Source organism: Esox lucius, chromosome 15, assembly GCF_011004845.1.
Source record: "Esox lucius isolate fEsoLuc1 chromosome 15, fEsoLuc1.pri, whole genome shotgun sequence".
Classification (NCBI taxonomy): Eukaryota; Metazoa; Chordata; class Actinopteri; order Esociformes; family Esocidae; genus Esox; species Esox lucius.
Window position 1 is genome coordinate 27228573 of NC_047583.1, and position 22347 is coordinate 27250919.

Genomic DNA, 22347 nt, shown 5'->3' on the forward strand with positions numbered 1-22347 from the left:
TCTGCCAGGTTTTAGAATAGGAGGTTCGGTTACGTGTTCACTGGTTGAGTTCCATGCTGATATCAGGAGAGGAGACTGTGGATCGGGGCCCGTGCCCTGATATGTCACGTCATAACTGGTCTGTCTGTCAGAAAGTTTGAGCGAATGATGCGCTTTGCCACAGAAATCTTTCATTTACAAGCTACCATAGATTGGCTAGATGGTGGCACTATAACAAGCAATTGAAAATGCAACCCATGCCCAGTCATTTTCGGTTAGACCAAAGTCATAACGTTCTTCAGATTGGGCCCTTTCAAAAGGAAAAACTCAACATACAATCAGCTCAAGAAGTATTATCAACCGTCAAGAAATTGAGCAATGGTGAATGTAAAAAACAAAGTACACAAACAATGAGTCATATTTTGGACTCAAACATCAGGGGAGCCGTTTCCCCTGATGAGGCTATTCGTTGTATGGAGTCACCATTTGTCACCATGTCATTTGACCACAACAGCCGATTCCAATAGTAGTTCCATTAACTTTGCATGGCAAAGTTCAGGTACTGCAATTTGTGGGTTGGGCTCAATAAGGGCTTCGTGATAACCCAAAGATTCCTCTAGAAGGATGGTGTGGTTCTAAAACTATGATCCCTGGATTCTTCATTGCCTCCCTCACCGTCTTGAATACTTGTGTGGGGGCAATATGAACATTGATTATTTTACTGGCAAACTTGCAACTGTTCTAGACTTTTAAGACTTTTTCAATATTGCCTTGGCTTTGTTTAGTTGTATTTTCAACTGTTTAGGTGACAACTGATCTTTCTCCTTTCGGTTGACAACTTTTTCTTTTTGAATCTATATTTTGCAGGAAAAATGTAATACTCAGTAAAATGTTTTGTGTTTAAGGAATTATTGTGTTGAAATGAAAGTACATGGCTCCCCTCGTTTGAGCACAAAATATTACAGATATTTTGTATTGTTCATTTGTGGCTTTCACCTGCTAATTTATTTTTTGCCAATACTTCTTGAGTTTTCTGTAAACAAGGAAACTCATGCTGACCACAGGATGGTGCATATGATTATATCTTGATCCGCTTGACTCAGAATGATGATATCTGGCACATGCTCAGGGCCTGTCCATACAAAATCTCATACACTACTAGTACCATTTTGATTAAAATAAAGGATGCATCTTGTCATAGAATCACTGATAGGTTTAAGGGGCTGTGGATTTCAGGAGAACTTGTTGAATCAGGTGTGTTTGTGCTAAATTGAACTGGAACAAAGGCTTTTAGACACTGTAGGCACCCAGAACAAGTAATGAGCATGTCTAATTCATATAAAGTTCAAACCTGAATGTCCCAAAATAAAATGTAGCATTTCGTAATGAATCTATAGCATGTCCAAATGAACCAAATGTTGATATCTAGAATTATGTCAACCACCTATGTTGACAATGACTAGGGACGGCCCTGATTGGCCCCTTCCCTGTGCTTGTTAAGTGTCTGTATTGTGTTCACATATTTTTTCCTAGGCTCAATTCCAATTTCCTGGGTGAAAGCCTGGATGAAAAAATCCCCCCATCATAAAGTCTATTCAGATTCTTGTAGTTCATTATGCTTTGCCCTCTACCCTAACTTTTATTCCCTTCTAGTGAGTCTATACTGCTACATACAGTACTTGAAGAGCTGAATTTGCCCACAATAAACCAGAATCACTCCCAGTATTCCCCTGAAATGGACCGCACAAGATTACGATATTCAAAAGAGAAGTTTAAAAGGCGGTTGGGCACACGTTCGGCTGATTTCTGTTCAACACCCTACGCTCCCCATCTTCAGTACCCCTGATCAAAAGAACTTCCTGTGAAATTTGACTGAAATAGTATGAGTCATAATCCCCACAAAACTTTAAAAGCATTTCTTCCTTAGGGGACTTTCAGATCCACTTTGAATAAGGTCTTCGTTTGGTGTAGGCATTTACCACCTTTGGTAATTGTGTAGATTTCTACAGGACAATGTGAATTTTAAAAGTAAGCAAAGATCATATTTTTTGGGGAAATATGGTGAACAAATGTCACCTTGTTCTGATGAGATTAACACGGTTATCAAAATGTAGAGCAGAGGAAAATGCCCCAGGTCACACCACTATAAAAACAGAGTCATCCATCTTTTTTCAAACAGTGACTACAAGTGATGTCATTAAACTTTTATCGTTGATGAAAAAATATGTGTCTGTACTCTTACTGGCCAAATTAAGAGTTTAGCACATTCTCAGATCAAGTGAAATTTGTATATTGATTAAAACACTTAGACAGACTGTAACTTCTCAGTAGTGGGGTATTAGATTATTTTAGATGTAATTTCTTCTTCATTCATTTCACCCATTTGGTTCCAATCAAAGTTGCAATAACTTTTAAATAAATATTTGTCTTCTACTTTTCCGCTGTTAACCTTAGCTTATCCTTTTTTGTTTCAGTTGTTTTTTTCTATATTATTCTAATAGTTTAATTCTATGTTTGGTTCGGTCCATTATCGCTATTGGTTCCATCTGTTGTTAATTAGGTTCTCTATTTAAATTTGTTGAATTTACTACTGTTTCGACTACCTGTTTTTTTACTACTAAATAATTTCTTAGACCATTCAACCTGCCTTGAGTTTTGATACTTTTGCCTTCACGTTTTTGGAATTCTGTATCTTGACCTTTTGCCTGTCCCCGACTACGCATTGTGCCTTGCTGTTTTACTACAAAAAATAAAGAACACTCTGCAACTGGATTCCAGCTCCTGTTTAGTGTGGATCATTACACCAGTGTTAACATATATTTCTTCATAAAAGTAGAGACTTTTTACTGACAAGATAGACAAACAGTTTTGTGGCACAAAGGTGGCGTCTGATTTTAATTCTGTTGACCAATGATCCTTCTGTGTGAGGGGGCAAACCTTCCTTTTCCAGGAAGGTTCATCACAGCTCCAGGAAGATTCATCATAGCTCCAGGATGGTTCATCACAGCTTCAGTCTTAATTTTTGGACAGATGGAGTAGGGTATTTTATAGTAGTTGTCTCTTGCATTTGAGTCATTGAGCAGATGCACTTACTCAGATTGACGTGCAGATAGTGCACCACATATATTGCCATGTTGAAAGATGTGTAAGGGAGATTTGCATGTTTGGGATGTTACCCAAAACAGGAAGTCATTCAAGACTACTTAAGAGTGCTGTATGACTCAGATGAATAAAAACATAGATATAAGGGGAAATATGGCTATTAGATTTGGTTCAAGATAATTTTCAAAAATTGTGACATGTTTTGAGAAAAACTATTCTTAAGATTTTCTTTATCAATCTAATAAACAACAATTACTTTTTTAAATAGTCATTTTCTGCTAATCTTTACATCTGGGCAGTTATCTGACCTGTGGCCAAATTAGCAATAACCTATGTAAAAAAAACTCACCTGGTCTCTCCCAGTCTCTGACTGACTTTTTCACCCTTGTTACCGGTTCTAAACACCTGGATCCCAGACATTAATAAAAGATAAAGATAAATACAGACAACAACAGGAACAATTATGTCTAGCTGTTCCTCGCAAAGCACCATGACACCTGACCTTACTATCTATATGTTCTGTTAATGTACTGGTGATTCTGACTAACAATTTACCAAAGTAGACATAGAAATGTATCTGCAAAAAAGTGGGCAATCATTCATTGGCTCAAACCCCTTTTGGATAGGAAACAAAAACAAGTTTTTAATAGTTCATTAATAGTTCATAGTACATTTAAAACACACCCATACAGCATATGAGATGTCCATGAATGTGTCTGGCTCTGAGGAGCAGTTTTGCTGACAATGGCTCTCAAAAGTATTCATCCCCTTTGAACCTCCAAATTTTATTGGGTTACAACACACAATGGATTTACTTAGGAGTTTTCGCTGCTGATCAACAAGAAAAAGTACATAATGTCGGAGTAACAAACAAAAATGTGTTCTAAATCAATTACAAATATAGAAAAATTATAAATTGCATAAGTATTCACACCATTTAGTCCAGACTTGGTAGAAACATCTTTGGCAATAATTACAGCCATAAATGTATTTAAATAAGCCTTTACCAGATTTTGGTTAAAGCAATGTTTGTCACAGCAATGTTTGCCCATTCTTGTTTGCAAAATTGGTGAACAGCGATTTTCAACTCTTTCAACTCTTTCTTGTCAAACGCATTGAGGTCCAGGCTTTGACTGGGCCACTCCCGGACACTGACCTTTCTTAGTTTTCCTTTTGTTAATAATGGATTTTACGGTTCCCCAGGGGATATTCAATGCATTGGAAATGTTGTACAGGTGCTGGTCATAAAATTTGAATATCATCAAAAAGTGTATTTATTTCAGTAATTCCATTCAAAAATATAATGTATATTACATTCATTCATTACACACAGACTGGTATATTTCACATTTTTATTTCTTTTAATTGTGATAATTATAACTGACAACTAATGAAAATCCCAAATTCAGTATCTCCGAAAATTCGAATATCACTTAAGACCAATACAAAAAAAGGATTTTTAGAAATGTTGACCAACTGAAAAGTATGAACATGAAAAGTATGAGCATCTACAGCACTCAATACTTCGTTGGGGCTCCTTTTGCCTGAATAACTGCAGCAATGCAGCGTGGCATGGAGTCGATCAGTATGTGGCACTGCTCAGGTGTTATGAGAGCCCAGGTTGCTCTGATAGTGGCCTTCCGCATTGTTGGGTCTGGCGTATTGCATCTTCCTCTTCACAATACCCCATAGATTTTCTATAGGGTTAAGGTCAGGCGAGTTTGCTGTCCAATTAAGAACAGGGATACCATGGTCCTTAAACCAGGTACTGGTAGTTTTGGCGCTGTGTGCAGGTGCCAATTCCTATTGGAAAATGAAATCTGCATCTCCATAAAGTTGGTCAGCAGCAGGAAGCATAAAGTGCTCTAAAACTTCCTGGTAGACGGCTGCGTTGACCTTGGACCTTAGAAAACACAATGGACCAACACCAGCAGATGACATGGCACCCCAATGACATGGTTATCCCTATTGCTTTTACACTTTTTTGTACCACATCTTTTCCTTCCCTTCGCCTCTCTATTAATGTGCTTGGACACAGAGCTCTGTGAACAGCCAGCCTCTTTAGCTATGACCTTTTGTGTCTTGCCCTCCTTGTGCAAGGTGTCAATGGTTTTCTTTTGGACAGTTGTCAAGTCAGCAGTCTTCCCCATGATTGTGTTGCCTACAGAACTAGACTGAGTGACCATTTAAAGGCCTTTGCAGGTGTTTAGGGTTAATTAGCTGATTAGTGTGTGGCACCAGGTGTCTTCAATATTGAACCTTTTCAAAATATTCGCATTTTCTGAGATACTGAATTTGGGTTTTTCATTAGTTGTCAGTTATGATCATCAAAATTAAAATAAATAAAGACTTGAAATATATCCGTCTGTGTGGAATGAATGTATACATTATACAAGTTTCACTTTTTGAATGGAATTACTGAAATAAATCAACTTTTTGATGATATTCAAATTTTATGACCAGCACCTGTAACTGAAGAGTTTCGGCTTTTAGGAGTGGAATTTCGTATCTACTTTCATCAGCACCAAGGCCAATACAATCAACTGTTCCAGATGGTAGGACCACAAACCAAATTTATGGTAGCCAATAATTAGTAGCCTACGTAGGTAGCTACACACTACGCTCAGCGAAAATAATTCTCTCCATTTTATAAAGAGCGGAATTACTGAAATAAATCAACTTTTTGATGACATTCTAATTTTATGACCAGCACCTGTAATATCCTAACCCTGATTGATTCTTTGAAGAACCTTATTCCAGATTTGCTTTAAATTTTTCTTCATCTTCAGGTGTTTTTTGTAAGGAATTGAACAAACCAAATATGGGATATCGCAGAAACAGGTGCATTAACCTAAAATCATGTGAAATACCATAATTGTATCCGAGTGGACTCTATTCAAGTAATTACATGACTTCAAAGACAGTTGCACCACACCACTCATTCAGGTGTGTCATAGGAAACTGTGTGAATATGTTTGCAATTAATTATTTGTTTTATATTTGTAATAACTTTTGAACAGTTTGCTTATTTTATTTTCACTTAGACATAATAAGACAATTAAACAAACTGAAATCTTAAAAAAACTCCTGGTTACATAAGTGTGCACACCCTTAAACTAATACTTTGTTGAAGCACCTTTTGATTTTATTACAGCACTCAGTCTTGGGTAGGAGCCTACTAGCATGGCACATCTTCATGTGGCAATATTTGCCCACTTTTCTTTGCAAAAGCGTTCCAAATCTGTCAGATTGCGAGGACATCTTCTGTGCACAGCCCTCTTCAGATCACCCCACAGATGTTCAATTGGATTCAGGTCTGGTCTCTTGCCAAAAATTCCTGTAGTTCCTTTAATGTTGCTGTAGTCCTCTTGGAAGCCTCCCTGACCAGTTTTCTTCTTGTCTTTTCATCAATTTTGAAGGGACGTCCAGTTCTTGGTAATGTCTCTGTTGTGATATATTTTCTACACTTGATGAGGACTGTTTTCATTGTGTTCCATGGTATATTTAATGCTTTGTAAATTATTTTGTACCCTTCTCCTGACTGATATCTTTCAACAATGAGATCCCTCTGATGCTTTGGAAGCTCTCTGCGGACCATGTCTTTTGCTCTGAGATGCTACTAAGAAAATGTCAGGTAAATCCTACTAGAACTGCTGAACTTTATTTGTGATTAATCAGAGTCACTTTAAATGATGGCAGGTGTGTAATGACTTCTATTTAACATGAGTTTGAATGTGATTGGTTTATTCTGAACACAGCCACATCCCCAGTTATAAGAGGGCGTGCACACTTATGCAACCAGGTTATTGTAAGTTTTTTTTTTTTTTCATATTTCCCCCTTGAAGATTTCAGTTTGTGTTTCAATTAAATTGTTCACAATAAAGATCACATTAAAAGTGGAAAAAGTTCTGACATGATTTATTTTTGTCTCATTCTTTTACATCACAAGAACCTGGCATTTTAATAGAGGTGTGTAGACCTCTTTTTATATCCACTGTATATTTATATTGTAATACAATAACAGACAGGAATACTTTTCCTATTTTATCTTTGTAACCACTCCAGAATATATAAATACAAATGTTTGGGTTGTGAAATATTCTGAATTAGTCATAAAACTATATTCTATTTCAAGTTTTGCAATTATAATATTCAATTAAATGTATAAGTAGTTGACAATTTTTGTCCCCAGTAGCAAGTCCCAGCTTCAGAAAGATCATCATATTTAGGTTGGGATAAAGTGAATACATTTTTTTTTATCCACATTTTTTCAGACAGGTCTTTTAGCGGATTCTTCATCAATGACTGTAAAAGAAGAAAAATAAGTGTCCACAAAACAGACAGGTGTACTACGTTATTTTAAATGTTTGAGATGAGTAGACATGCCACAGTATTGCTGTGCAGTGTGGTCGGGCCCTCTTGGATTCAGGCTCATTTGGTCTCTCCATGTAGTCTGCCACCACCCCAGATTTCAGTTTCAAGTTTTGTTTGTCATATAAAAAGGACTGCGTGGATCATTCACATGATGACTTGCTAGTTCCCACAGTGTAAAAACAACAGAAATAATAATATCCAGAAAATAAATCAAATAATATTAAAACAACACAATAATAACAAAGATAATACTGTGAATTGAGGAGTGCAAACCGAAGATGCCAAAGCATTTGGTATTAATCCTGATGTTAGGTTTTCTTTTTTTGTGTTCTTTATCTTACTGTATTGGAGACAGGGAATGTTACTGCAATGAATGTCCTGTTTTTGTTCACAGGAAGGGTTTGGTAGTAGTAAGTCAGTAGTTACCAGTGAGAATAAAGAAATTCTTGTTCATTCTGTTTGATCATACCTGAATCTGAGAACTTTCTGTTTTTGTATACAGGAAGGGGTTTGGTAGTATTTAGAAGCCAGTAGTAATCTGTGAAAATAGAGAATTTCTTATTCAGTTAATTTGATTAAATCTTTAAAAGTAATTGCAGTTCTGATCTCATGGCTGATATAACTTACTGACATTTTTCCAGTCCAGTTAAATAATTTCTAGACCAGGCAACACAGTGAAATTCTTAAATTAGTGAAGGTCATGATACATCTGTCAGTCAGTTAGGTCTGTTGATGCCCATGACCTGGAAATACACACCTTTTCCTCCTCCTCATCAGACATTAAAAGTCAATTAAAAATGTTCATTCTTTGATACATTTCAAAGGGAGACAGGAAATCGTTGTGTCTGCATGGAAGGAGGCAGCCCAAATGGGTCCTTCCAAAGAAATAAACTGTATCAAAAGCATGGTTGGATTTTTTTGGGGTAAAATTCTACAAAGTGATTAACGATGTGCAACCTCATTTCCAAAGAAGTTGGGACGCTGTGTAAAATGCAAATATCCAATTATGTTATGGACCTGTTGCCAATTGACCTAATTAGTTGTGTGATATTCCACCAGGTTTAGTTGTTTTAGCATTACACAACCTTCCAGTCTTTTGTTGCCTCTGTCCCAACCTTTTTGAAACATGTTGCAGGCATTTAATTTAAAGTGGGCATACATTTTTTCAAGAAACAATAAAATGTCAAATTTTCAACATTTGATATGTTGTCTTTGTTCTATTTTCAATTGAATGTAGGGTTTAAATGATTTGTATATCATTGCATTATGTTTCAACAAAAACAGAATGCAATGATATACAAATTCTTGAATTGTCATTGTTACTGATGTTTTGTTTTTGTCATTGTTCTAATGTTTTGTTTTTTAGCAATCCATGTTTTTATTTAAGACTTACATTTAATGCACAAACAGTAGAACAAGCCTCCCTCTTATGAGTAAGTGAAAGAAAAACTGAACGCATCTTTAAAAAGTTTCCCCAATCATAAAACTCTGCTAATGATGTTTGAGACATTGTGTGGGTTAGCAAGACTTATTTCCCAAAATGTGTGTCAGATTGTAAGAGACAAACAAATCAATAAATATAAATTATGTATATAAGTATGATTATTATAGCGTCACTGTGTGGTCGATAATAATCTTCTGGTTGTCACGTCCCGGCTGTGCCCCTAGCCATCTCTGCGCTGGGCTCGGGGCATAGCCGGGACAGGACAGGAGGTGGCCTTTAGCCACCTCTACTCCTTTTTTTTGGTTTCCCCAATTGGAGGCAGGTGTTAGTTATTGCCTCCAATTGGGGACCCTATTTAAGTTTAGTTTGTTAGGCCCCAAGGCGTGGTTCATTTTGGTTTTGTGTATCCTGTGTAAGGAAGACCCACGTCACTGGTTGCTGCCATTTTGTTTGTTGGAGTCCTTCTTTCTTTTGTTTGATTAAATATGGATTACCTTCCCTACCTCTACTCTGCGCCTGTGTCCTTTCCATCCCACGACCGTGACAGAATGAACCACCACCAAGAGACACAGCAGAAATGGACGGTAGGGGAACTCCTCGGTTGGCCGGACAGCGACACAGAGGAGGAGGAGAACCCCTACTGTCCTCTGCGGCACATCGGGCCTCCACAGCATTCACCCCGGAGGAGACGTCGACGGAGGTGACGTAAGCAAACCTCCGTGTGTCCGCCCCAAGAATTTCTTGGCGGGGTGCTGTGGGGGCAGGCGGAATGGAAGGACGCGGCCGTGCCACCCGTGCTCACGTGTGGGGTAGTCCAGGTGCCCCAGCCCTGCCCGGTGCCAGCTCCTAGGCGTCGGGCAACAACGCCGGGGGGGCCTATGAGGGCTTTCCCTGATGTAGGGAGATGTGAGGACTGGTCGGGCTATCGGGACCCGCCGTACCGGTTCTCGCAGCCAGCGCCCCCCGCTGCCCGGGAGCCGCAGCCAGCGCCGCCAGCGCCCCACGCTGCCCGGGAGCCGCAGCCAGCGCCCCCCGCTGCTCGGGAGCCGCAGCCAGCGCTCCTCGCTGCCTGGGAGCCGCAGCCAGCGCCCCCTGCTGCCTGGGAGCCGCAGCCAGCGCCCCCTGCTGCCTGGGAGCCGCAGCCAGCGCCCCCTGCTGCCTGGGAGCCGCAGCCAGCGCCGCCAGCACCCCCTGTTGCTTGGGAACCGCAGCCAGCGCCCCCCGCTGCCTGGGAGCCGCCGCCAGCGCTGCAGCCAGCGCCGCCAGCGCCCCCCGCTGCCTGGGAGCCGCAGCCAGCGCCCCCTGCTGCCTGGGAGCCGCAGCCAGCGCCGCTAGCACCCCCTGCTGCTTGGGAACCGCAGCCAGCGCCCCCCGCTGCCTGGGAGCCGCCGCCAGCGCTGCAGCCAGCGCCGCCAGCGCCCCCCGCTGCCTGGGAGCCGCAGCCAGCGCCGCTAGCACCCCCTGCTGCTTGGGAACCGCAGCCAGCGCCCCCCGCTGCCTGGGAGCCGCAGCCAGCGCCACCAGCACCCCCTGCTGTTTGGGAGCCGCAGCCAGCGCCCCCCGCTGCCTGGGAGCCGCCGCCAGCGCCACCAGCACCCCCTGCTGCTTGGGAGCCGCAGCCAGCGCCCCCCGCTGCCTGGGAGCCGCAGCCAGCGCCGCCAGTGCCCCCTGCTGCCCAGTGGCCGCAGCCGCCAGTGCCCCCCGCTGCCCAGTGGCCGCAGCCGCCAGCGCCCCCCGCTGCCCAGTGGCCTCAGCCGCCAGCGCCCCCCGCTGCCCAGTGGCCTCAGCCGCCAGCTCCTCCCGCTGCCCAGTGGCCGCAGCCGCCAGCTCCTCCCGCTGCCCAGTGGCCTCAGCCGCCAGCTCCTCCCGCTGCCCAGTGGCCTCAGCCGCCAGCTCCTCCCGCTGCCCAGTGGCCTCAGCCGCCAGCTCCTCCCGCTGCCCAGTGGCCTCAGCCGCCAGCTCCTCCCGCTGCCCAGTGGCCTCAGCCGCCAGCTCCACCCGCTGCCCAGTGGCCTCAGCCGCCAGCTCCACCCGCTGCCCAGTGGCCTCAGCCGCCAGCTCCTCCCGCTGCCCAGTGGCCTCAGCCGCCAGCTCCTCCCGCTGCCCAGTGGCCTCAGCCTCCAGCTCCTCCCGCTGCCCAGTGGCCTCAGCCGCCAGCTCCTCCCGCTGCCCTGTTTTCGCGGCCGCCAGGACCCGCCGTGGACTGGCCGCCGCCCGGGCCCGCGGATGACTGGCCGCCGCCGCCCGGGTCCGCGGATGACTGGCCGGCGCCGCCCGGGCCCGCGGATGACTGGCCGCCGCCGCCCGGGTCCGCGGATGACTGGCCGCCGCCGCCCGGGCCCGCGGATGACTGGCCGCCGCCGCCCGGGCCCGCGGATGACTGGCCGCCGCCGCCCGGGGCCGCGGATGACTGGCCGCCGCCACCCGGGGCCGCGGATGACTGGCCGCCGCCGCCCGAGCCAGCGGTTGACTGGCCGCCCGAGGCCGCGGATGACTGGCCGCCTTGTCCCGCAGCGCCTTCACCTGCCCAGGAGCCCCCGCATCGTCCCACGGCGCCCTCGCCTGTCCCGGCCTCAGCGGCGCCCTCGCCTGTCCCGGCCTCAGCGGCGCCCTCGCCTGTCCCGGCATCAGCGGCGCCCTCGCCTGTCCCGGCCTCAGCGGCGCCCTCGCCTGTCCCGGCTCCCCCGTCTCCTGCTCCCCCGCCGGCCGTCAACCCTCCGCCGGCTCCCCCGGCCCCTGTTCCTCCGCCGGCTGCCGACCTGCCGCCGGCTCCTATTCCCCCGCCGGCTCCCCCGTCTCCTATTCCTCTGCCGGCTCCTGTTCCTCCACCGGCTCCCCTGTCTCCTATTCCTCCGCCGGCTCCCCCGGCTCCTACTCCTCCGCCGGCTCTTCCACCGGCTCCGGACCCACCGCCGGCCCTTCCGCCGGCTCCGGACCCTCCGCCGGCTCCCCCGGCTCCTGCTCCTCCGCCGGCTCCTACTCCTCCGCCGGCTCTTCCGCCGGCTCCTGACCCTCCACCGGTTTCCCCGTCTCCTACTCCTCCGCCGGCTCTTCCGCAGGCTCCTGACCTTCCACCGGCTCCCCCGTCTCCTATTCCTCCGCCGGCTCCCCCGGCTCCTACTCCTCCGCCGGCTCTTCCGCCGGCTCCGGACCCTCCGCCGGCTCCCCCGGCTCCTGCTCCTCCACCGGCTCCTATTCCCCCGCCGGCTCCCCCATCTCCTGCTCCTCCGCCGGCTCCTACTCCTCCGCCGGCTCTTCCGCCGGCTCCTGACCCTCCGCCGATTTCCCCGTCTCCTGCTCCTCCGCCGGCTCGTCCGCCGGCTCTTCCGCCGGCTCCGGACCCTCCGCCGCCTCCCCCGGCTCCTGCTCCTCCGCCGGCTCCTGTTCCCCCCCCGGCTCCCCCGTCTCCTGCTCCTCCGCCGGCTCTTCCGCCGGCTCCTGACCCTCCGCCGGTTTCCCCGTCTCCTATTCCTCCACCGGCTCCCCCGGCTCCTGCTCCTCCGCCGGCTGTCGACCCTCTGCCGGCTCCTCCGGCTCCTGCTCCTCCACCGGCTGTCGACCCGCCGCCGGCTCTCCTGCCGGCTCCTGTCCCTCCGCCAGCTCTCCCGTCTCCTGACCCTCTGCCTCCCCGGCCTGTCCCTGCGGCTCCGCCTCCCCGGCCTGTGCCGGCGGCTCCGGGCGCTGAGCCTCCACCGGTCCGGGTGTGGTCGTCCCGGTCTTGCGGTCGGGAGCCCGCGCCTTTGGGGGGGGGTACTGTCACGTCCCGGCTGTGCCCCTAGCCATCTCTGCGCTGGGCTCGGGGCATAGCCGGGACAGGACAGGAGGTGGCCTTTAGCCACCTCTACTCCTTTTTTTTGGTTTCCCCAATTGGAGGCAGGTGTTAGTTATTGCCTCCAATTGGGGACCCTATTTAAGTTTAGTTTGTTAGGCCCCAAGGCGTGGTTCATTTTGGTTTTGTGTATCCTGTGTAAGGAAGACCCACGTCACTGGTTGCTGGGGTTATTACTATAACAAAGTAATGTGCAAATTGTCTAAGTGGGGTAGGGTTAGTTCTCCTTCTCCATTGTCAATCCTTGTTTATCTAAGGAATGCGCTCTCTAAATTATTCTTCTGTCCTTTTCTGTTTAAACTTGAGGACATGAGGTCTTGGACCACACCTCAGGAATACCAGGCCTGAAAGACTCGTAGCTGTCCCTGTCCAAAGTCCTCTTGGTTGTGTTGCAGATCAAGTGTCATGGTGCGGTGAGCAGCAGCGCCACCGTGCCATATTTCCACAAGTTCCCATATTCTCACGAACACATCCCGGACTGTCACATGTTTCCCATCTTCCACACCAGGTCCCAATCTAGCTCGTTTGTATGTGTATATATGTTTCCCCTCTGCTCCCCACATTGTGGATCATTGTTGCTGTCTGTATGCTGGTGAGTGTTGTTTGTGCTACTGTTTGTATGTTAGTTGTTAAGACGCATTGTTGCGCACTTTTATTTTCATTCAGTAGAGTAGTTATTGTTTTCCGTTCGTGTTCGGTTTGTTGTTTGTTGTTTTAATAAACCAACGAACGTGATCTCTGCCTGCGCCTGGTTCCTCCAACACTACACCACGACAAGTGTTACAGAATGATCCACCAAACCTGGAACCAGCAGGCAGTCCCTCCAGAGAGGGTATATACCTGGAGGGGCGATTGGGGGTCTGACTCCCTCTCCTCAGATGACGACGAAGCAGTCTATGAGAGAGTGGAGGAGGATCCCCTTGGGGAGCAGTGCTGGGGGTTGCCCCAAGACGGGTTCGGGGTGCCGCTGTGGGGCATGGACCAGTATGGAGTGGTCAAGCCCCTCACCAAAGAGCAAGGGGAGCTGGTGAAGGGTCTCCTGCAGGACATGCAGGAGGCAGGAAGGACAGGACGCAGGCGAGGCCGGAGGAAGAAGAGGGCGAGGTGCCCAACGCTTGGTCCGAGGTCCCCCCAGGAAAATTTTAGGGGGGGGCTGAGTGGGTGCCCGGGGGAAGTCCCGATGGCGCCCCCTCTATGTCCGGTGCCTCCTCGACCCCGTGCAGGCTGGCCAGGCTGTAGGCTGGCAATTAGGCGCACACCGCTTCCTGCTCCGCGGCCTTCCGCCGCCCCTGTCCCTGCGCCACGGCGCCGATTGCCCACTGCTGCTTTGGAGCAGCAGCCAGCGCCTCCTACCTGCCAGCAGCGGCAGTCAGCGCCCCCCTGCTGCTTTGGAGCAGCAGCCAGCGCCTCCTACCTGCCAGCAGCGGCAGTCAGCGCCCCCTGCTGCATTGGAGCAGCAGCCAGCGCCTCCTACCTGCCAGCAGCGGCAGTCAGCGCCCCCTGCTGCATTGGAGCAGCAGCCAGCGCCTCCTTCCTGCCAGTGGCAGCAGCCTGCACCGCCTGAGGCCGAGGAGGAGTGGCCTGCACCGCCTGAGGCCGAGGAGGAGTGGCCTGCACCGCCTGAGGCCGAGGAGGAGTGGCCTGCACCGCCTGAGGCCGAGGAGGAGTGGCCTGCACCGCCTGAGGCCGAGGAGGAGTGGCCTGCACCGCCTGAGGCCGAGGAGGAGTGGCCTGCACCGCCTGAGCTTGCCGGGGTTTGGCTGCCACCGCCCTCTCCTGTCCCGGCCGCCCCGGCGCCTCCTTCGGCTCTTCCGGCTACCGACCCTCCTTCGGCTCTTCCGGCTACCGACCCTCCTTCGGCTCTTCCGGCTACCGACCCTCCTTCGGCTCTTCCGGCTACCGACCCTCCTTCTTCTCTTCCGGCTACCGACCCACCGTCGGCTCTTCCGGCTACCGACCCACCGTCGGCTCTTCCGGCTACCGACCCACCGTCGGCTCTTCCGGCTACCGACCCACCGTCGGCTCTTCCGGCTACCGACCCTCCTTCGGCTCTTCCGGCTACCGACCCTCCTTCGGCTCTTCCGGCTACCGACCCTCCTTCGGCTCTTCCGGCTACCGACCCTCCTTCGGCTCTTCCGGCTACCGACCCTCCTTCGGCTCTTCCGGCTACCGACCCACCGTCGGCTCTTCCGGCTACCGACCCACCGTCGGCTCTTCCGGCTACCGACCCACCGTCGGCTCTTCCGGCTACCGACCCACCGTCGGCTCTTCCGGCTACCGACCCACCGTCGGCTCTTCCGGCTACCGACCCACCGTCGGCTCTTCCGGCTACCGACCCACCGTCGGCTCTTCCGGCTACCGACCCTCCTTCGGCTCTTCCGGCTACCGACCCTCCTTCGGCTCTTCCGGCTACCGACCCTCCTTCGGCTCTTCCGGCTACCGACCCTCCTTCGGCTCTTCCGGCTACCGACCCTCCGTCGGCCACCGACCCTCCGTCGGCTCTCCCGGCCTCTGACCCTCCGCCGGCCACCGACCCTCCGTCGGCTCTCCCGGCCTCTGACCCTCCGCCGGCCACCGACCCTCCGCCGGCCACCGACCCTCCGCCGGCCACCGACCCTCCGTCGGCTCTCCCGGCCTCTGACCCTCCGCCGGCCACCGGCCCTCCGTCGGCTCTCCCGGCCCCTGACCCTCCGCCGGCTCCTGATCTTCGGCCGGTTCTGCCTCCCCGGCCTGTCCCGACGGCTCCGCCACCCTGGTTAGTCTCGGCTGTTCCGCCCCCTCGGCGGGTTTGTGCCGATGGGGGTACTGTGCTGCCCCGCCCCCCCTCCCTTGGGCTGGGGTTCGTCTTGGCCCGTCCGGTGGCCGGGCCTTTGGGGGGGGGTACTGTCATGGTGCGGTGAGCAGCAGCGCCACCGTGCCATATTTCCACAAGTTCCCATATTCTCACGAACACATCCCGGACTGTCACATGTTTCCCATCTTCCACACCAGGTCCCAATCTAGCTCGTTTGTATGTGTATATATGTTTCCCCTCTGCTCCCCACATTGTGGATCATTGTTGCTGTTGCTGTCTGTATGCTGGTGAGTGTTGTTTGTGCTACTGTTTGTATGTTAGTTGTTAAGACGCATTGTTGCGCACTTTTATTTTCATTCAGTAGAGTAGTTATTGTTTTCCGTTCGTGTTCGGTTTGTTGTTTGTTGTTTTAATAAACCAACGAACGTGATCTCTGCCTGCGCCTGGTTCCTCCAACACTACACCACGACAAGTGTTACATCAAGATGATACCCGACAATTCCAGCTGCCACTCCACTGACCATTCCTTGTACAGTGCCTTGCGAAAGTATTCGGCCCCCTTGAACTTTTCAACCTTTTGCCACATTTCAGGCTTCAAACATAAAGAAATAAAACTGTAATTTTTTGTGAAGAATCAACAACAAGTGAGACACAATCATTAAGTGGAACGAAATGTATTGGATATTTCAAACCTGTTTAACAAATATGAAACAGAAAAATTGGGTGTGCAAAATTATTCAGCCCCCTTAAGTTAATACTTTGTAGCGCCACCTTTTGCTGCGATTACAGCTGTAAGTCGCTTGGGGTATGTCTCTATCAGTTTTGCACATCGAGAGACTGAAATCTTTGCCCATTCCTCCTTGCAAAACAGCTCGAGCTCAGTGAGGTTGGATGGAGAAAGTTTGTGAACAGCAGTTTTCAGTTCTTTCCACAGATTCTCGATTGGATTCAGGTCTGGGCTTTGACTTGGCCTTTCTAACACCTGGATATGTTTATTTGTGAACCATTCCATTGTAGATTTTGCTTTATCTTTTGGATCATTGTCTTGTTGGAAGACAAATCTCCGTCCCAGTCTCAGGTCTTTTGCAGACTTTCTTCAAGAATGGTCCTGTATTTGGCTCCATCCATCTTCCCATCAATTTTAACCATCTTCCCTGTCCCTGTTGAAGAAAAGCAGGCCCAAACCATGATGCTGCCACCACCATGTTTGACAGTGGGGATGGTGCGTTCAGGGTGATGAGCTGTGTTGCTTTTACGCCAAACATGTTTTGCATTGTTGCCAAAAAGTTCGATTTTGGTTTCATCTGACCAGAGCACCTTCTTCCACATGTTTGGTGTGTCTCCCAGGTGGCTTTAAACAACACTTTTTATGGATATCTTTAAGAAATGGCTTTCTTCTTGCCACTCTTCCATAAAGGCCAGATTTGTGCAGTATACGACTGATTGTTGTCTCCCACCTCAGCTGTAGATCTCTGCAGTTCATCCAGAGTGATCATGGGCCTCTTGGCTGCATCTCTGATCAGTCTTCTCCTTGTAGGAGCTGAAAGTTTAGAGGGATGGCCGGGTCTTCGTAGATTTGCAGTGGTCTGATACTCCTTCCATTTCAATATTATCGCTTGCACAGTGCTCCTTGGGATGTTTAAGGCTTGGGAAATCTTTTTGTATCCAAATCCGGCTTTAAACTTCTCGACAACAGTATCTCGGACCTGCCTGGTGTGTTCCCTGTTCTTCATGATGCTCTCTGCGCTTTAAACGGACCTCTGAGACTATCACAGAGCAGGTGCATGTATACGGAGACTTGACTACACACAGGTGGATTCTATTTATCATCATTAGTCATTTAGGTCAACATTGGATCATTCAGAGATCCTCACTGAACTTCTGGAGAGAGTTTGCTGCACTGAAAGTAAAGGGGCTGAATAATTTTGCACACCCAATTTTTCAGTTTATTATTTGTTAAAAAGGTTTGAAATATCCAATAAATGTCATTCCACTTCATAATGGTGTCCCACTTGTTGTTGATTCTTCACCAAAAATTACAATTTAAATCTTTATGTTTGAAGCCTGAATTGTGGCAAAAGGTTGAAAAGTTCAAGGGGGCCGAATACTTTCGCAAGGCACTGTATATCTGGTCATGCATCTGACCTGGATTATGTTTCATAGACTCTGGACACTGCCCACATGCATTTATTAAGTACTACAAATTGTATTCCTAAAATGTACAGCCAGAAGAGAACTGGTACCCCTCCGAGTCTGGTTCCTCTCTAGGTTTCTTCCTAAGTTTCGGCCCTTTTAGGGAGCTTTCCTAGTCACAGCTCATCAACACTGTTGTTGCTTGCTTCTTGGGGTTTTAGGCTGGGTGTTTCATAAAAACCCTTTGTGACAACTGCTGATGTAAAAAGGGCTTTATAAATACATTTGATTGATTGACATCGACTGGGATTTCTGCTTATGTCCTGGTCCGTCGCAATCCACTCACAGCATTTTGATAGAATTCTGGGCTTTGACTTGACCATTCCATAACCCTAAATATTTTTTCTTTTTGGGGCATTTTGTTGTTTCTTTCTTGTGTGTGTTTGGATCAAGGCTATATAAAGCCAGTACAAGTACGATAGGGGTGACTATCAGTACCTCAGGCTCGGTGAGTAAACCGGTTCTAAATAAGCACAACTATAAATGTTGTTGAGCATTAGGAACCGCCTGGGGGCAACATAAAAGTTCCTCCGTCGGAGGATTGATCGATAGGACCGTTCCACATGTGTCATAAGCCAGGGTTAAAACTGAGGTCTGATAAATAACAGGAGATAAGTGGATCGGGTGATCCCAGAGGTAAAGGCTGCGAAATTACGCAAGGCACAAAGCCGAAAATCAATACTGAATAGTTGTGATCTTCAGACCCTCAGGTGGCACTGCATTAAAAACAGACACGATCCTGTAGTGGACATTAATGTATGGGCTCAGGAACACTTCTGAAAACCATTGTCTGTGAACAGAGTACATCACTGCATCCACAAAACCAAGTTAAAACATTAGCATGCTAGAAGAAACAAGATCCAGAAAAGCCTCCACCTTCTCTTGGCCCAAGCTCATTTAAGATGGACTGAGATTAAATGGAAAACTGCCCTGTTGACTGACTAATCAAAAGGTGAAATTTATTTTGGCAATCATGGACGCCCCATCCTCCGGATTAAAGAGGAGAGGGACAATCTGGCTTGTTATCAGCACACAGTTGGAAAGCCTGCATCCATGATGGTATTAGGATACATTCGTTAATATGGCATGGTTGACTTGCACATCTGTGAAGACAGTATTAATGACAAACAATATATATAAGTTTGGGAGTAACAAAAGCTTCCATCTAGACAATGTCTTTTTCAGGGAAGGCCTTGCTTATTTCAGCTTGACAATGCCAAACCCCATTCTGCATGTATCACAACAGCATGGCTCTGTAGTAAAATAATCTGGGTGCTAAACTGACCTGCCTGCAGTCCAGTCCTGTTACCCTTAAGAACATTAGGCGCTTTATGATACGAACAATACGACAAAGGAGACTCTGAACTGTAGCAGCTGAAATCCTATAAAGCAAGAATGGGAAAACATTTCCCTTTCAAAACTACAGAAGTTGGTCTCCTCAGTTCCCAAATGCTTACAGAGTATTGTTAAAAGAAGAGATGATGCAACACAGTGGTAAACATGCCCCTGTCCCAACTTTTTTTGAAACGTGTTGCTGGCATCAAATTAATAATAGGCATGTATTTTTCCCAAAACAATAACATTTCTCAGTTTCAACATTGATATGTTGTCCTTATACTATTTTCAATTAAATATAGGGATAAATGATTTGCACACCATTGGATTCTGTTATAATTAGCATTTTACGCAATGTCCCAACTTTTTTGGAAACAGGGTTGTAGAATTCATGGTCAAATTAATGATGGGAAAGCCAGGCCCTGTGCCAGGAAAGCAGCCCAAACTATAATTCAACTGACTCCATTCTTTACGGTTGGTATGAGGTTCTTATATAGAAAGGCAGTGTTTTGCCTAACATGACATCTGGCACGTAGCCAAACCACTCTACTTTTGACTCATTGGTGCAGAGCATTCTTCAAGTAGTTTTGGTCTTTACCCAGGTGTTATCTGGCAGACATCATTTGTGTCTTGGTTGAGAGCATTGGCTTCCTTCCTGACGACCCATGTAGGCCAAGTTTGTGCCGTCACTGTCTAACAGTTGACTCATGCACTTTGACACGATTGTGCTGAGAGAGGCCTGCAGATACTCTGAGAGTCCACAAGCATCTTTTGGTCTGCTCTTGGGCTGATTTTCATGGGACAACCTGTTCTATATAGATTTCCAGGGGTCTCGGGTTTTCTCATTTTGTAGATGATCGGTTGGACAGTAGTACACATAGGGTTAAGATCATACCAGCCCAATTTTCTAAACTTTATGAAATGCTGTACCCTTCTAAGTTACTAAATCTTTTCAAATCTTAAGGCACATGTTCTGCTGCACCTGATTCTCATTTTAGATGGTAAAGGTAGGGATGTACTTACTTTCTCTACATCTTTAATTTAAGTTAATAATTGGAGATTTGTTAAATTGGGTAACCGTTGTCAATGAATGTGTATGGACTTGATGATCCATTTGTCCAAATAAAGAAAATAAAAAAAAAATCCAGGTGTACTTACCTTTTCACATGGCAGTAAATTCAGTTTAAGATTTTACTTTTTAAGTTAATCTTAGTCTTTGGGAACTCATAAGATGTCATCCATTACTTCCTGTTTCACCAGGGTACACATACAAGTTGACACACAGGCTAAACTCCCTTAGTCATCATTTGTTATATCTCCCAGGATCATGCCGATTAGATATCCAAGCCAACATGTTATTTGAAGGGTTGGCAGAGAACAGGCGTTAGAGTTTGCTAATGTCATTGGGATTTTGATTGGAAGACTATGGTCTTATGAGACTAAAATGTTGATTTTTGGCAATAAACAACAGAGGTAGGTTTGAAGTAAAAAGATCCATGGTACTGCAGAGAAAGATCCTAATCCCTACCGAAATATGGTGGTGGATACAGTATGTGATGGTGTGTCAGGCTGTTTTACTCCCAGACACCCAATAGAAACTTGTTTGGATACATGTCAACATGGGCTCTATCAAGTACTAAGAGATTTTAGGACAAAACCTGTACGCCTCTGCTAGGTGACAAAAATTGGATCATTGTTGGATCTTCCATCAAGACCTCGATCCAAATCATACCTCCAAATTCACACAAAAATGGTTCACTTACCACAGAGTATCAAGATTTTGCAATGGCATGACAGTTCCCCCTAAATCCCATCGAAAACCTGTGAAGTAAGCCGAAGAGTGGTGTCAAAGCAAGGACCAAGGACTCTGGAGTTTCTGTACAGTGAAATGATCTCAAATCCTTCTCACCAAACATTATATAATGTTCTCATCCAAAAGTTAGGTTTACATGCTTTGTATGACTTCATTTGGTTTAATTTGTTGATTGCCTATTTATGTATAATTAAGTGTGGTTTTGCAATCTTTGTGCTTTTGGCCAGGTCTTCAATGCTAATAAGAATTTATTCTTCGTTTATGCAAATTTATGAAATTTAGCATAAATTCACAATGGAAATAATTTCACAAATTTGAATAATATATAAGATTTGAGAAGCAATTTAGCAAAAATTATGGACTTGTTCCAGGACTTTTCCATATGGAAACAGTGCAAGGAAAAACAAAACCAAAGCATTATTAAGTTATGCCCAACTCCTTGATGATATTCTTCATCATGTGACTCTTGTTCCACCCTTGCATGGCCATTGTTACTTTTTATGTTAATGCCATGACAGACGAATCGTAGGTAACGTTGGTTAATCATACAGAAACATGTTCTACTTAGATAGCTCTGTAATGTTAGCTAATACACTGCTCAACACGTAATCATCACAGTATAACACCAAGTCGGCCCAAAAATAACCCCAAGCAAACAGCCAAGACATCTCTGGAGTTGCTTCAGGGCAAGTCTGTGAATGTCCATGAGTGGCCCAGACCAAACCATGAACCTCATTGAAAATCTGTGGGGAGAACTGAAGAGCCCAACTTCAGATGCTCCCCATTCAATCTGACAGAGCTTGAGAGGATCTACACTGCTCAAAAACACTTAATCTTCACAGCATAACACCCCGTCAATTAAACTTCAGGGATATCAATCTGTCCAGTTAGGAAGCATAAGTGATTGTGAATCAATGTCACCTGTTTTGGTGCAAATGAAGGTGCACTGGAGAGGCAAAGCAAAACAACCCCCAAAAAGGGAATGGTTTTACAAGTGGTGGCCACAGACAATTGCTCTCTCCTTATCCTTCCTGACTGATTCTTCTCAGGTTTTGCATTTTGCTAGTGTCCTTGTAGCTACTACTGGTAGCATGGTACCTGCAGTCCATTCAGGTTGCACAGGTAGTCCAGCTCTTCCAGGATGGCACATCCATATGTGCCGTCACAAGAAGGTTTGTTGTGTCTCCCAGTACAGGCTCAAAAGCATGGAGGAGATACCTGGGTTCTTTCTGGTGCAGGACAATGCCCAGCCTCATGTGGCCAGAGTGTGTGAGCAGTTCCGGGATGACGCAGGCATTGATGCCATTGACTGGCCCTCATGTGCCCCAGGTGATTCTGGTTTCCATTGACTTTTGTTGTCAACGAACTCTGCAATGTACAATAAAGATTTTGATCTTTAATATATTTTCATCGAGACCCAATGTGTGATTTCAGTGTTTTTTTGAGCAGTGTAGTCACACAACATAGGTGCCATGGCCAAAAAT